At 33.9% G+C, this 16,210-nt stretch overlaps 1 pseudogene; it reads right to left on the bottom strand.

The window, feature by feature from the left end:
* Window positions 1–5,072: 5,072 nt before the first annotated feature.
* On the bottom strand, window positions 5,073–5,612 carry LOC126001420 (dual specificity protein phosphatase 18-like; annotated as a pseudogene).
* Between the last annotated feature and the right edge of the window lie 10,598 nt (window positions 5,613–16,210).

Below are 16,210 nucleotides of genomic sequence, written 5' to 3'. Positions count from 1 at the left end.
AGATATCATTTTACCCCAATGAAAACGGAAGCTACCTATCTAAAGCCAATTATTAAATAGAAAAAAAAAAGAGCTAAAGGCTATAAACTAGAGATGTTTTATATTATACTTGACAAAGCTCAGGGAAAAAAAAATCAAAAGCAGCAGATTCATGCTTTCCAGGCATGCCCTAGGAAAGGAGTATTCTCTTTTATGTTAATCCACTGTCTTTGAGCCAAAAGCTGACAGCACACAGACAAACAAAAGACCTGCTAGGTTGGCTGTCCAAAAATACCCACTATAATTTGTCAGGCTTCACATTAAACATGGCTTTTTACACATCGCTGGCCTCTAAACATAAAAGATCCTGTTGGTTTCCCTAATTAAATACAGTGAGATCAAAGGTTCAGCTAAGTCTATCTGACTGTTTGACGCTATTCTAGGACAGAAGGCAAAAGGGAGGTAGAGATAGAAAAAGTATGTCACAAGTGTCCCTGATTTTTGTCTTCTTTACATTAAAAAAGAAAGACTAAACTAAAATTCAAAACAACCTAGGTGGATTGTTCATGTTTCTTTGTGTTTTGTTCATTCAAATAATTATTTTAACATTACAATTTATATAAACTAGGGAAAGTATACTTTTTCAAATATTTTTATGTTTTTGTAATAAATTGGCCTTTTACTATGATACAAAAATACTACAATGAATATTTTCCTAAATAGAAAGATATCTTTCAGTAATGCATTTTCATAAGTCAATAACATATTATAGAAGATGCATTAAAATAAAATACAACTGACCTTGAGTGACTATACCCTGACTTTCGTTTTATGAATTTGACTATATATTATTCACAATAGAGGTACTGTTTACAGGAAATTCCAGTACCAAAGTATGATCTAATCATTATTCTGTGGAATGAGTCAAAATTGATTATTCCTATTTTGGGAACAATAAGAAATAAATTTGGAAAAGGGCCTTCTCTTTGAGGACCTCTCTTTTGGCTAAATAAAATTAAGGAAGAAATGCCAGAATGTATTATTTAACTTTAACTTTGCAAAGCTACTAATTTATTTCAAAATTAATAATAATAAAACTTTAAGAAAGCATTGTATTTAATAAATACTTTGTTTTAGAAGGTATGTTTTTGTAATATATGCTAGCCATATTAAGGAGACTTTCCATGTGAACATAAATTAGACTAACAAAAATTTTAAATGACAAATAATTACCAACAAAATGTATTAGGGACAAACACAAATGCCTGCATACTTTATTTAGCAACCAAAAGTTGTTCTCTTCAATATGTGCTTTAATAAAATATAATAAAAATCTCTTCTGAAAACCAGATGGTAGATGACATGATAAATTAAAGCCCTGCATAAGTGCGAAAGAAAAAAAGTAACTTGCTGCTGACATAATTGACATTTACAATATCACATATGTTTTTTCTAATGAATATAAGATGATCTTGATACTGCAAAAGACCTTTATTCCAGAAATGAAAGATCTAAAAAAGGAAGTGAGCCACTAACTTGCATTTTTTTTGGTAGAGATAGAAATTCCTAACTATGGTGTATAATTCAATTAGAAAAATATTTATAACAATAATTATTAATATCAATACAATTATTTAATAAGAATATTATTTTATTTTATTCATGAACTGAAAAAGAACTTTTATATCTAATATACTTTAAACTATTCTATGTATCTTGACTCAACAAATACGCTTTAAATTAATAACTAAATATACATGTGAGTGTATTGCCATTTAAATAATTAGTATAATTGATATGCCTTGTGAATGCTTAGAGAAACTACAAAAGAGTCTGAGTTAACACAGACTTAGTAAAAGATAGTTTTTCACATATCAGCTGTGAGTTTGTAGTCACACTACTGAGTTACCCTAATGGTTTATTTCTTATTTAATAATCGTGGATTTTATTAGTGAGCAGTGAACATAGTTGGGAGGTTTAAGTAGGAAGATATAAATATACTCACAATAGTACTTTGGCATATGATGTGCTCTTAGTAAAGAAATAATTACTATTACTATTTTAACTCAAAGCTAATACCTACATAATATAAATAAAATGCTTAATATTATTAAATGAAGGACATGTTCTTTCTACATTTAAATCATAATGTTAAATTGTAACATAAACTGTTATGAAAGACCCTCTTCAATAGTTGATTATGGCTCGCTCTAAAAATGTTAATGTCTCTGCATATTGAACAGATTTTGGCCAACTCTGCAAACAAAATATATAAAAATTCTCAGAAATTGTTTTCTGTTATAATGGTCAATAAACTGCTTATTGCTGTGCAAATATTGAACCCAGAAAAATAATGGTACATCTGCTGTAAAAATCGCATGAGTTGCTGAAGGCCCATGAGATTAGGAATACAGAGAGGACAAACAAGAATAATTGTAGGATTTAAGAAAGATGGTTGTTGACTACATGTATTACACACTGAAAAACCTTTCTGGGGTTCTGAAAGGGAATGCAATGGAATAAATGATTTACTTGGTTAAACATTAGAGAGATCTTGAGTGACATCCTATAGAGAGCTATGAAAATGGAAACATTTGAATTAAAAAATCAGGCCATATGCCAAAAGATTTTGTGGTGTGTAGATCAAATGTTAATTCAATCAACTTCAATTAATTCAGTGGTATCACTCTTTCTTTTTCATTACTATTTAGTCAAACCATTAGGATTTACAAAATTCTTCATAGTTGAGTTACAGACATACGATGTTTCAGGACCAATCCCATCACCAGTGTTGACCTCTATCCACCAATGTTGGATCCCTGCCACCAACCATGCACCCCAGCCTGCCAGCATAACAGGCCTATTTTAATATTTAATTGTTAAAATTTGAGTCATGATTTCAATATTGTTGACTCTGGCTTAGATATTTAGTTCTGTTTTTTTTGTTTTTTTTTGGGTCACGCTGGTGACATCAGGGGTTACTCCTTGCTATGCATTCCGAAATAGTTCCTAACTTGGGGACTATACGGGATGATGTGGATTGAACGCAGGTCTGTCCTGCCATATGCAAGGCAAACACCCTACTCCAGTCCTGATTTCTCTCCTTTTTTAATGCACCCAAGACCTCTTGGCCTCTGCATCATCATATTATATTTATGTTTCTCCTTCACCACTCAAATTCTTTCCTTTTCCTTTCTATACTCTGGGGCCAAGGGTGTTTTAAACAACTCCCTTTTAAACCATTGCATTTCTTCATGCAGTATTCTAAATCCATATATATGCAATATCATGCTGCATTTATCCTTCTTCTGGCTTACTTCATTTAATATAGTATCTTCCAGTTTCATCCATGTTGTAGGAAATTTTAAGATTGCAGCATTTCTTACAACTCTGTGGTATTCCATTGTATATATGTACCACATCTTCATTATACACTCATCTATTGTTGGACATCTAGGTTGATTCCAAATTTTAGCTATCCTACTAAATGAATAGTATGAACACTGCAATGAATAGTGGTATGCATACATACTTTTGAATCAGTGTTTTTCTGTCCTAGGGATAGATCTCCAAAGCAAGAGTGCTAGCTCATCTAGCAGATCAATTCTTAGATTACTGAGAACTCTCCATATTGTTCTCTGTAGGAGTTGGACCAGGCAGCATTTCCACCAGCAGTGGATGAGAGTTCCTCCTCACTGCATCCCCACCAACACAAATTGTTTCCAATATTTTCGATACATACCATCCTCACTGGTGTAAGATAATATCTAATTTGATAATATCTAATATTATATCTAATATCTATCTGGATTTGAACTTCCCTAAAGATAAATGACGATAAGCATCTTTTTTCATATATCTTTTGGCCATGTTTTGGTCATTTTCAGAGAAGTGTCTGTTCATTTCATCTCCCCATTTTTATGTGTTTTTGTTTTGTGGGGTTAGCTTTTGTGCATACTTCATATATACAGATATCTATAGTTTTCTTTCTTGGTAGTATCTCTGTCAGCTTTGTGAATGAGTATAATGATAGCATTATAGAAGGTTTTAGAAAAACTCTCATATCTTTGATATTTTGGAAGTGTTTCAAGATAAATAGTAGTAATTCTTCTTTAAATATTTGAATTAAAGTCACACAAAAACTTATCTGGTCCTGTACTTTTATTTTTGGGGAAGTCCTTAAATACTTTTATAATTCCCTTGCTTAAAAATGCCTGGTTTAGGCTATCTACTTCTTTCTCAATCAGTTTTGGGAAATAATATGTTCCCAGATAAGTCCATTTCTACACTCTCTAGTTTAACAGAGTACAGTTATTGATAATAAACTCTTATGATATCTTAAATTTCTGGGCATTTTATTATAATTTCTCACCTTTCATTTCTAATTCGATTTATTTGAACACTTTCTCTTTTTTTCTTTGTCTTGCCAATTGTTTGTTGGCATTTGTCTTTTTACTCTAAAACAAGAGCTTCTGAGTTCATTGATTCTTTGTATTGTTTTATTTATTCTATATTATTAATTTCTTTTTTTTTTTCCTTCTTTACTTTGTTGTTATTTTAGTTTCAAAACTACTTTATGTGTAATTCCAATCTAGATAACTAGAAGCTGGATCCTTGTGGAAGGCTGGCCTGCCTGGGGCTCCTGGAGCACCACCTGAAGGCCACTGATCCAGCAGACTGCACTTCCTGCCAGCAGAACTAGAGGTGTTGGATGTGTGTGTAAGGTTGTGTTTCTGAGCTCCACTGAAGGAGCAGAGGAGGGCTCATTGCTGGGGAGGGCAGCAGGATGCCAGGTCCACACCATGCTCTGGGACACCTGGGCAGCACCAACCAGCCTCACTCTCTACTCTCATTAATCACCACAGCTTATGGCAGGAAATATGTCCATAATCTTCCATGGAGTGAGCTTCTCTTAAAGATACAGATCACTCAATTAAAACCAACAGTATTTCTCCCTTGTTCTGAGAAAGAGCATCATCATCTGTTGGCTTGGTGGATTTATTTTCCCTGTGTCAACCAAAGGTGAGACAATCGAGTCAAGATCTTAGCCGTGTCTCAATGGCAACTCTGTACCTCTGCCCTGGAGGCAAGAATCACAGTGGAACCATCAAATGGGCCTCCTCATAGATATCAGGGATCACTCCATAAGGGGAGTTGACCATGTGCACATTATTCTTGCCAAACAGTTTAAGTTCATAGTGGATAAGTTGCTCCCAAAAGCCACTGTTGGGCCGGATGATGGGCCGGCATGCCTTGATCCATGGTGTGGTATTTCATAAGGTAGGCAAGGCAAAGGGTGGCTGAGCAGCTCACCCCTGAGGCACAGTGAAGCAGCGTGTGCCCCTGCTTCATCTCCACTATGTGGATGTGGTCGGTGATGAGGTCCAAGAAGTCAGAAAGACAAGAGACGGGGGTGTTGGTCACGGCACCTGTAGGTACTGGATATCCTCATAGCGGGTGTTTGCCACCTTCATGGACACGTTGATGATGGAGGTAATCTGGTTGCCTGACAGCATGACCTTGTTGTTGGCGGCCACGCCATTGCTGATATACAGGCTGCTGGTGACCCGAGAGAGTCCACTGAGTGTGGGTGGCTGGAACTGAACTGGCAAGGCACTTGGATGGAATGTCATGAGCTGGGGGGGGGGTGTCAGCGACAGATGAGATATTAAGGCTGCATCATTCCACTATGCATCATTCTGCTAGGTGGCCATAGAAACTTTTTGGCACAGGCTGAATTCAGGGTAGGAGCATCCAGGACAGAACAAAGTCCGAAGCTTTGGACCAAGGGGGGAGGGGGGAGAAGGTGGGTCAAGACCTGCGGTTGCAATTCCGCCTGCTGGGGGCTCTTGGAGGGCAGACTTCGGAGCAAACTCCCCCAGAATTGCTCCTGCTTGCACTCCCCCAGGTACCAGGGCCCGAGATGGTGCAAATGAAATCCAGCAGCAGGCCCTATATTATTAATTTCTAATCTGGTGTTTATCATTCTTTTTCTTTTGCTTATGTTTGGGTCACTTTGTTGTTGGTTTTCCAGATATTTATTTTGTGCCTTTAGGTTCTTTACCTTCTAAATCCTTCCCTTATATTACTATGGGCTTCTCCCTAATTACTGCTTTTTATGTGTCCCATAGATTTTGGTAATTTGTTTCTTTATTATCATTATTCTTAAGGAATCTCTTTATAACTTCCTTGACTTCCTCTTTGATCCGACTATTACTGAGGAGCATATTTTTTAATCTCCCTGTGTCAGATTTTCTCCACATTCTCTTTTTACAAGCAATCTCAACCTCAGTAGCATTATGGTCTGATAGAATGCTTATATATGATTGTTATGTTTGAAAATTTTTGTTTTCCAGTACCTTGCAATACTATGCTTTCCTGCCTTTTACTCTAATCTGTATCTATCATGAAATTTTTAAGTGTGTTTTCTCTAAGCAGCAAATGGTTGGGTTTTGTTTCATGTAAATCTCTACTCCATGCCTTTCATAGGAGAGGTTAGCCCATTGACATTTTAGAAAATTATTATCAGAAAGGGCTGTTGTGTCATTCTGTTGTGTACAGTTGTTGCTGTTAGAATTAGGTATTTGTTTTATATGATTAATCTTTAAGTACATTATTTAGAGTTGTTTTATTTAATATGAATGTTGCAAGTTGGTTTTTATTTTTTCTGAGAATGTTTTTATCCCTCTCTTCCACATAAATGAGAGTTTTTCTGGGTAGTGGAATCTAGGTTGAAGATGGTCTTTCATTCAGAAATTTGATATGTCATTCTACTCTTTCTTGCCTGAATTGTTTCAAATGGGAGATCTGGTTTGATTTTTAAGTTCTTTCCTTTATACTTAAGGTTTTTATACTCCTTAAAGCCTTAAGAATCCCATCTCTCTTTCTCTTTGTTTTTTTTTTTTTTTTTTGCCATTTTGTTTATTACATATGTTGGTTTTGTTCCGTTAGAGTCTACGTTTTTGTCTAAAGAATCTGACAGCATATTCCAGAGAGTGGGGAAGTTCTAAGCTATTACTCTTTTTCTTCTACTTTCTCACTACTTGTTTACTTGTTTACTTTTTTCCTCCCCTTCTTGTATTACTATAATTCAGAGATTATTTCTCTTGTCTTTGTTTATTAAGTACCTTACATCTTTTCCATAGCTTTATTTCTCCTTTTTTTATTTTTGGATTTTGGTTTTGGGGTCACACCCAGCAGTGCTCAGGGGCTACTCCTGGCTCTGCGCTCAGAAATCGCCCCCGGCAGGCTCAGGGGACCATATGGGATGCCGGGATTTGAACCATCTGTTCTTCAATGCAAGGAAATGCCTTAACCTTCATGCTATCTCTCTGGCCCCATATCTTCTCCTTTTTTGATTTCTTTATCTATGTTGGCTTGTTATTTGTCTTCAAGTCTATCTATAAAGTTATCTACCTGCGTGATTCTGCTACTAGTGCTTGTTAATATCATCTTTAGTTCCATCTAATTCATTTTATGGATTCTCTCAATTTCTGAAACAGTTCTTCTTTGAATTAGTTGAATTGTTCATCTATTAATTGATAAATTTTATTGGTTAGAGTCTTCTTGATTCTGTTGCTAAAGTATAAAGTGTTGATCTTAAGTTCTGATCAATGAGAATCAAATGTATTGATGGGCTTGGAGATTGCTTAGATGAACTTTGGAGTTTATTCTCCATACCCCCAATTGCAGTTGCCCTCTTTAGTTTCCCCATGTTCTTTGCATTTTATGGGTTGGAATGATGAAGTTGTGTTTCACCAATTACTTTAAGAATGTTATATGGTTTGAAAGATGGCAGATGGACCAGATATCTAGCACTTTTTCTTTCATAAATGTAATATACAACATCAATAGATATTTAGATATTTTAGAAAATTTAGAGTTAAAATAGAATTTTCTGTTAGTCTAATTCAGCCAGAAAACAGACATAAATTAATAATGTAAAAGTCCTTAATTTAACCTGTTTAGTATGAGAGTAAGAATTCCACATATTTGCAATTGTGATGAGTAGTTACACTTTCACTGGTAGTTGAATAAGATGTGAAAATTTAGATGGAAAATTAATCATACCATGTTGAATTTAGTAGACAGTTAATATTTTTATGTGCTAAGCACCATTATGTTCATGTTCTATAAAAAATGATTTATACAGTTCTATCTCAGATAAGCTTCCAGCAAGATACAAATGGTCCTCAAGTGTTGAAATAAAAGGAGGTTCAAAAAGGAATTTGAGAAAACAGAAGTGAAGGTGAAGTTAAGGACACTAAGAAGAGATTAAAAGAAACATTTGTATATTGGTAACAGCAAGAATCCAGTGAAGACTAAGCAGAAAAGGCAAGAAATAAGAGCATAGACAGAGTGAGACTGTGTGGAAAAAAAATCAGCAATAGAGCTATAGAAATGGAGAAAAGGAAGTGTTGGTCAGAAGATCAAATAGTCATTTCCCTATTGGTCTTTCCTCAGAGCTTTCATCTCCTGCAAGTGCTTTCCTTAGCTAAATACAACATAAGAGTTAGCCTATATGGAAAAAGCACTGGATAGTCTTTTAGGCTCAAACCCAGGAGTTCAAATTAAGATGTAGAAAAACTGAGAATTATATGAGGTGAGTATTCAGGAAAGGGGATTCTTTCAAAATATTATGAACAAATGAATAAAATTGATTACATGGCAAAATTAAACTTCCTTTTAAAGTGCCTGAGTGATACTATAAAAGAGATGATAAAACTTTTCTTTATGGTAACTGTTTCACTATCTGCATGAAATTGTTTCATCCACCACATTTCAGTTGTAAGTATTTTTTAATTCATACAAATGCATGCACTAAAATGCAATTACAACTCAATTAAAGTTCCAGGCACAATTAAAGCACATAGAAATAAATAGCATAAAGCACATTTTGTGGAATTTTTTGTTTGTATTTCCTATATTTTGAGCACTTTTACAAATCCACAATCAGTTATTGGTAATATTATGTACTCATTTTGTAGCCTAAATAATAATAATATTATAAGTCATTTATCAGATACCACATTAAAAGTTGCATATAATAACTTGGAATTTGAAATGACAAAGAAAAGTTCCAAATTATACACCAGTGCATTCTAATAGAAAGATGTGTATACTTTCTTACAACTCTTTTTCAAAAGGAAAACTTGGTCCAGAGGCAATCTAGTTGTAGAACATGGTGCATGCCTTGTGCAAACCCCGAATTTATTTCTCAGGCATACCATACCTTTTTCAGTACTCCTCAGTGTAGCTCTGGTACATTCCAGGGCTAGGTACTAAGTCCATGAAGTGCTTTATGTGGTCCTAAGTATTATGCCATCAAGTTAGCCTTGAGCATCAAGCTGAACATCACTGGGAATAGTCCAAAACTTGGAAATGGGTCAAGGTCTTATCCTTGAGGCACTTCTATAGAGGAGAGTATGACAAAATAAGCAAAAATTGGGTAATTAAAGATATCTCAAAAGATAAGAATGATAAATATTTTCTGTGTTTTATTATCATCAGAAATTAAAAAGTATCATTAAATTTATAAGCATAAATAAGTTTCATATTAGTTGTTCTTATTTCTAATACTATTTAAATAAAATGAGATTTTAAGGACATAAATATTCAACACTCCCACAATTTACAATGGTAACACGATTTAACTTAAAAGAAGCATAGATTTAAATGAGAAAACACAAACTCATGGAAAGTAAAATTTTCATTGACACTGGCAAATACATTACCTAGCTATTATTTGAGAATATCCTAACAATAGCATCTTCCTGGAATGTGTATTTTCAAAGATAATGTATGTGTACGTATGTTTGAGATACTTGGTACATGTTTTCCAAATATCAAGTCAGCTAAACTCTAGTTGAGATTGGCCAGTGGCAATTATCCTAAAATCTCCATCTAGCATTTACTCATTCATACAGGCAGTTGGGGGACACTAAAACTAGTTTTTGCAGAGGAAACTTGTTGTCCACTAAAGTAAAAAAAAAAAATCAAATAAAACAAAATAAATCCTATATTAAATAATCAAGTGAGGTTTTTACTTATTAATAGTCTGACAGATTGCAGTCTAAGATCTGCTACAAGAGCTACTAGATTGAGTGAGGTTATATGTCTCAGCAAAGAAAGGAAATAATTTGCCATGTCATGCTACTGGGTAAGACTGTACAATATACTTTAATAACATTTATTTTTGTTCATAAATTTTAAAGTGTTGGACAAGCAAATTCTTATACGATGTGTGGCCTATTCATTGTATGCAGTTTATATTGGATAGCTTTCCATTTATGGTTTCTTGACTACCACCGTGTTTAAGCAAAAGCAAATCTCCTTAAATAAAATTTAAAAATAACAAAATATTGAATTTTCCTAATTATTCTAACTTCAAGAGAAACAGTATCTGTCTAGAAAGAAAAGTAAAGCACAATGGGTAGTTAAAGTTTTATCCAACCATTTAAAGTCTTGTAGTCTTATTGGGTTCTTACTGTTTGATCTTCTGTCTTTGCTTTCTGCTTGTCAAAAAGGTGGAGAAGTTATTAATTTCATTTTCTTACAAGAAAAATATTTCTCTGCAGGTTCTTCACAGGTATATAACCAACTCAGTACTCAGATTCATCCAGCAAGCTTCTTAGAATGTAATATAGACTGTCAGACCATGAGATGAACCCCAAATAAAACCTCGAGCTTCAAAGTTATTTTATTTTATTTTTCAGTTTTTAATTGGACCAGTTAGAGAAAAGAAGCATGGAACAACTCCCCTGGGACAAGAAATGAAACTATAATCAAAATGATAAATGATATTTTAAGGTGAATCCATCATAAACATCTAATAAAAATAGAGTATTTTTGTTTATTTAGAACAAGAGGAAATGATGAGAGGTCAAAGTTGATGCCAAGATTTCATACTAAGGTGATTTGAAAGTCAGTCAGAGTTGTGGGATATTTAAGATGGCCAGCTGTTCCTGAACAGGAGGCTCCATGCCCCCGGGCAAAACACAGCTCCAACAGGAGTTTCTCCAGAGCAGCTGTGGTGAGATAGTATGTTTCGGTGCTCAATCAAAAACCTTCAGACTCTCAGCTTATCCAGACTTATAAGTCTTATAAGTGAATCTTATCTATACTAGTGTTGATCCAAGGGTCAAGGGTCTTGGAGAATCTTGGTGAAGTTATGAACCAAATTTAGAAAAAAAATTATTTTAGATTTTTGTTACACCTTATTTTATTTATTTTAAGTCATAAGACTCCTGAGTTCTGGCGCTGAAGAGATATTCCAGAGGTAGATAAGTCATGCAGTCAACCTAAGCTCAATGGATGACATCAGATGTGTCCCCTGAGCACAACCAGGAATGAGTAATCCTTGAGTGCAGAGTCAGGAGTAAATCCTTACTTAGCACAGTCAAGATTGGCCCCAAAATCACATCAACAACAACAACAAGAACAAAACTCTGCATATTAACCAGAATACAAACATAGTTGATGACGGTGGTGATGGTGATGATAGTGATGGTGGTAGGCAGCAGGGGAGAAAGTTAGGGAGAGAGAGCTCAAGGGTTGAGCTTTCTGGCATGCATGAGGTACTGGGATTGAATCTTGGCAAGGCCTTCCCCCTTTGTCTCTGGCACCTCTGGGTTGTCCTGAGCACTTGAAGATAAGATATTTTTTTCTTTATATATTTTAGAAATAAGAGGAATGTTTTGCTCTTTAGAATGGTATAAAATCTAAAATGAAAATGAAGATTCAAAATTTCATCTTTGGTTTGCCACAGTTTTCCAAAATTTTAAATACTGGGAAATATTTTGATGATATTAATATATTTTGCAGTTAAATGCTAAGTCTAATATAAAAATCTTCAATTTAGATGTCAATTTTGTTCACTAAAGATGAAAAAAATAAATTTTAAATGCTTATTTCGTGGTTTCAGAAAAGAAAAATCCTGAAAAGTTAGTTCAAAACAATTTATATAACACAGTAAGAATTCAAAGGCATTAATCCACAAGAAAAGGCACAGAAGTGTAGTTTCAGATGCTGAATCAAGCACTTTTTGCCTTGGAGTTCTTATGGTGCTAATATTTTTTTTTTGTTGTTGCAAACCTTGCTAAGGTATCACATATCTCTGAATGTCTGTCCTTCCTCAGAGGATTGTTTTAAAGATAAAACCAAGATAAGATGGTGAGTTGCTTTGAGGAATATAAAACCATCTACATACAAGATCTTTTATTCAGAGAGAAAATACTGATATTTACTCAAGTCACTGAGAATTTTCAATAGTCTCAATAAAATTCATAATTTTTCACAGAGGAAAAAAAGAGCACAGGCTTCATCACCCAAAAGAGAGTATTCAATATGTGGGACTAGACAAGCCAATAAAGCTGACAAGAGAGGATCTTGTATTGCAATACCTTGGTCTTGGATCACAAAGTGATTACTTGGCTAGAAGAAGGATGGTCTAATGAACAGAGGAATTTAGTTGGGACTAGTTGCCTTCAAATGATACAGTGCCTGATTAAAATATTGGCTGAAGCACAAAATATGGGAAGAAAAACTCCCAACTTCTTTTCTGTCCTATTAATGAGAACTATAAAAATTCCTTTCAAAGGGATTTTGGAAAAATAGGTGACAAGGAAGCCTGGCACTCCGAAATAAAGCAATATGGAAGAGAATGGTATATGTCTGAGGATAACTTGTCATCAATCATTCATCATTGTCATCAACTTAAATGATAAGCAGAAAAATACCACCTAGACTACTTAAGAATCCAGAAATATGTCAGTATCTTTATCTTCCATAAATAAGTGAATTCATATGGCATTCATTTATGTCCAAAACCAAATATAATCAAAATAAACCCTTAAATTCTAGAATGATGACACTACAGATGAAATGAGGCAAGGATATAAAACAGGAGACCATTGTTTGGTGGAAGATGAAAATTATTTATTTAGAAGAAATAATAATATAGTATGCACATCAGTTAAGTGTTGATTCCAATTACAATCAATAGAAAAGGATTCAAATAAAGCTAAGCATTAGTAAAAATTAAAAATATGCTTGTCTTAGTGGACTGAGCATCTTTAGTATGAATAAAACTTGTCAAAACATTTTGCACAATGTAAATTCTTTATTCTCAGGGTCAGAGTGATAGAACAGTGGACAGGGATTTGCCTTGTATATAGCCAAACCTAGTTTAATTCCTGACATTCCATAAAGTCCTCAGAGTTCACCGTGAGTAATCCCTGAGTGCAGAATCAGGAGTCAGGCCTGAGCACAGCTGGGTGTGCTTACCCAAGATAAACAAACAAACAAACAAGCTGTTTAGGCAATACATTTTTCTTATTTTGTGAAGTTCACATATTCAAATTTCTTTAATATATAATTCATACTATTTCTAGGTGAATGATGTTTCAAAATTTAAAAATAATTATGTGAAAGTTTGAGTATAATCTGCAATTTTTCTCACCATTCTATTAACTACAGAATTAAAACTAAAACTAATTGGCAAGACATTCCACAGAATAATTATTTTACCTTGATTATTATCTTGACCTGACTTACACTGACGTCTATATAATTTCAAAGTGTCAGCCATAACGAATTGTTTTTTATTTCCAAGAAATATCATCAAATATCTTGTCTAGATCAGATTTTCAATGGTATCACTTTGAAAAACACTTTATCTCCTTATTCAATACTCCTAATACTGAATCAAATTCCAAGGCTTTTAGTTTATTTACAGCTGCTTTATAAATATTTTTCTTGAAATTCTCATTAATTAAAATTGATCACCACTTTATGTGTCCCTACCTGTCCTTAAACATTGGCAATAACTACTATAGACATTCTGTTGTGCTCATTTGAGGTTAAATTTTTATTTTTATATTTGTATATTCTTTAGAAACACTGACATTGAGAATCTTTAAAAATAACTTCTCTGGAATTTTGTTACCTAAGAGTTTTGAGTTTTACTTATTTATTTATTTATTTATTTTTGTTTTTTTGGGTCATGTTCGGCAGTGCTCAGTGGCCATTCCTGGCTCTATGCACTCCTGGCAGTCTCAAGGGACCATATGGGATGCCATATGGGATGCCGGGATTCGAACCAATGTCCTTCTGCATGCAAGGCAAATGCCCTACCGCCAAGCTATCTCTCTGGCCCTACCTAAGAGTTTTAGGAAAGAGAAAGGACAACCAAGCAATAAGGAGATATGGTATTTTAAGATATGGTATTTTATATTTAGACATAACTAGTACTGAAGCAGTGTTTTTGATGAAAGATGGTATTCTAACAGATAGCCTTGATTAATGATTTAGAGATGAGTATTGTGGTCTTGAAAATTATGATCATGATAGAACATTGCAATTGGTCGATCTATAGTCTAATAATCTGCAACATATGCTAATATAGTAACTGGCATTATATGGTAACTATCACTAACCCAATGATTTTTTTTCTCTACATGGAGGATTTCAATGGTTGTGGTATTGAAGAATAGGAAAATATGGTAATTAGAGTCCAAATCAATTTATTTATTTTTTTGGTTTTTGGGCCACACCCAGCGTTGCTCAGGGGTCACTCTTGGCTGTCTGCTCAGAAATAGCTCCTGGCAAGCACGGGGGACCATATGGGACACCGGGATTCGAACCAACCACCTTTGGTCCTGAATCGGCTGCTTGCAAGGCAAACGCCGCTGTGCTATCTCTCCGGGCCCCCAAATCAATTTTTGAAGAAATTACAATAATTACAAGTAAATTTGCCAATGCAAAATATTCACTACATATTTGGGTCCCAAAACAAAATAAGTAAATGTGAAATCAAATCATTACAGTTTTTATACTAAAGCTAATATAGACACAATATAATTTCAAAGATTACTTAATTATAAAACATTATATATATGTCTAATACATGGGTCATAGATTGTTTTTATTTAGTGTTTCATGTGCATTGACACTTTTTATAACAGAAACCTGTAATGTTTTCATTATAAAATAATTTTTTGTGTGCTATATATGGAAATATTCAAGGTTTAATCCTGGCTTTTTGCTCAGAAATCACTCCTGGCATGATTTAGGGGGCACTAGGGGCTTGGGTGCTAGAGATCAAATCTTTGTCACCCCATGCAAGGCAAGGCGAACATCCTACCTGCTATACTATTTCTCTGTCATATATAAAATAAACTTTAATAAAAGATTTTTTTCTGATTCAGTACAGTAAGATAAAAGAAAATTCACAAAACATAATTATATTGTTGAAAAAAACACAAATAAAGTCAACTAGAAGTAGGTTCAGTGATAAATTATAAGGGGAGAGAATTTAATTACATAATGAGAAAGCAGTTAGCCATAGTTTTTGTATTTGTACCCAAAGTATGCTAATAAGTAATTGATAACAGGTAATTAACTTCTCTGGGTTAAAGAGTCAAGGTACATTGCACATCATCTAAGTCATTCATTTTCTAAAAAACACTTAAATATAAGGTTACGAAAGTTATGTATGAGAAATTTTATAAACATATTTGAATCTCAAGATATTTATGAACTTTCAACATCACTTCAATTTTTTTATTAATAATTTTTATTGTGACCAAAGTGGATTACAAATCTTTTGTACTAATATTTTAAGTACATAGCAGCATTGAACCCAGGGCATTTCCACCATCAATGTTGTCCTCCCTCTAACCCTGTTCCCAGCATGCATCTCATATCACCCTCCATTGCTCCCCAGGCTGCTAGTATAATTGGTCACCTCTGTGTTCAGCTTGTTGTTGAATGGGTATAGATTCTGTTGTTCTTAGATTTGGATTTGGTGTTTAAGACTGATCTTTTTTTTTTTTAATTTCTACTTAATGTTCATACAACTGTTTGGTCTTGGTACCATCCATTCCCCACCCCTCAATTTATGAGGCATAACAATATGATTCAAGTTATGTAGTTCTGTTTGAAAGGAAAGAAAAAGAAAAAACAAACAAAAACAAAAACAAAAAAACAACAACAAAAATCCAAGAAAAGCAAAAAACAAACAAAAAATATGGGAGGGGTTCATGTAGAGGATTATAAATATTAATTTAAAAGAAGAAGGGAAAAGGAAAAAAATCACAAAAAGACAAAAAAGTTTTTTTTAAAAAGCACCACTGCAATACAGACAACAACCAAACAATAATCAAGAGCCTAAAATAAAAATAAAAAATAAAATAAATTGGGCTTTTTTTTATTTCCTCTTTTACACAGGCAC

Source organism: Suncus etruscus, chromosome 2 (assembly GCF_024139225.1).
Source record: "Suncus etruscus isolate mSunEtr1 chromosome 2, mSunEtr1.pri.cur, whole genome shotgun sequence".
Classification (NCBI taxonomy): Eukaryota; Metazoa; Chordata; class Mammalia; order Eulipotyphla; family Soricidae; genus Suncus; species Suncus etruscus.
This window is presented reverse-complemented; position numbering and strand designations above follow the sequence as displayed.